Consider the following 1468-nt stretch of genomic DNA (forward strand, 5'->3'; position numbering starts at 1 on the left):
GCACCTGGGTGGCTCAGTTGGTTAAGCAACTGCTTTCAGCTCAGGTCATGATCTTGGAATCCAGGGATCGAGTTCCACATCGGAGTCCCACATCAGGCTCCCTGCTCGATGTGGGGAGTCTGCTTCTGACCCTCTAACCTCTGACCCTCTCTCCTCTCATGCCTTCCCCCTCTCTCTTTCAAGTAAATAAATAAAATCTTATTTTAAATTTTTTTTAAAAATAAAAGATTTGTAGCTCCTGGTATCCAGAACAGAAGGGCCAGTTCTGACATGGAGGCCAGATAATACAGTTTAAACAATCAGACTCCCAAGGTTATTCACACAGCACAAGTCTCCCAAACAACATTCCTTAGCCTGCCCGTGTATATGCATGTCCAGGTGGTCAGTTATGCGGGACAAATCACAACAACATTTATCCACGCAGAACAGATGGGCTTCATGGAGGCATACAAGCAGGTCCAAAAGGAGCCCCTAAAGCTGAAAAGCGTGGCAGAGCTTGGCATGACCAAGCGGAGGAAGAAATAGATGGACAAAGGTAAAATTCCTGGAAACAATGGGAATGAGCAAAAGGGATGAAGGAAAAGGAAGAGAAGCAGCACGGCCTGGACAAGCAGACCCACCTTCAGGCAGCCTTTGAGAAGATGCAGGAGAAGCGGCAAGTGAAAAGGATCCTGAAGCATCCAAAACCCACAATCAGAGAGTGGAAGACTTCAGCTGACCCCTGGACACTCTCATGGAGCACCCCGACATTCCCAAAATCAGCTGAAAGAAGCTACCTCCCCATCCAGGGTATCACGGGGAAGCGGAAGGCAAAGTTGGGGTTATGTTTGTGCCTTTGGTTTTTTCTGCTGAGACAGTGCTTTCCAAAGCAGTGTGCCCTCTTTCTGGAACTGATTAAAATAAGATGGTCCTTCTGCTGTATTTTGGTTTCTGGATAGCCCATAGAAGACAAAACTTTTTAGTTTGGATTGGAAATTCTTTAAAGTTTATCCAAAGATTAAGGCTATTTCGGTATGTCAAAGAAAAGTGTTTTTACTCCCAAGTTGCATCTACCTCCGACAGCCAGCCAGCTATCTTTCCCTGGATGAAATGGACTCCAGAGGATCAGAAGCTAATGCCAGCATGGCCTGCAACTTGCAGATCCCCATAGGGCTCTGAGTGAGCTATACTTCCAAGTTCCCTCTAGCTTGAGGCTTATGCTGCTCTTTCCAGGGTGGAGGGAAGCTACCTGTATCTTCATGGCCTTCAGAATGCCTTCTCAGCTACCTAATATGTGAGACAATACAGCCTGGGAGGCAGAACAACTGCAAAGGTAAGGATGGAATGTAAGCTTTGTCCCATGTCTGAGGCTGTGGCCCGCAGGAGGCTTTTCCCCCAGGGTCCTTCATTCCAGGTATGTCCAGAGGGTGTTCCCACAGATCAAGCACAGCAGTCTTTGTAATGGAACCCAGAAAGAGCCTGCTTCATT

The 1468-nt window shown here is 47.3% G+C and overlaps 1 pseudogene; it reads left to right on the forward strand.

Moving 5' to 3' along the window:
* Positions 1-438: 438 nt before the first annotated feature.
* On the forward strand, positions 439-766 carry LOC131833227 (protein FAM32A-like; annotated as a pseudogene).
* The last annotated feature ends 702 nt before the right edge of the window (positions 767-1468 follow it).

Source organism: Mustela lutreola, chromosome 6, assembly GCF_030435805.1.
Source record: "Mustela lutreola isolate mMusLut2 chromosome 6, mMusLut2.pri, whole genome shotgun sequence".
Classification (NCBI taxonomy): Eukaryota; Metazoa; Chordata; class Mammalia; order Carnivora; family Mustelidae; genus Mustela; species Mustela lutreola.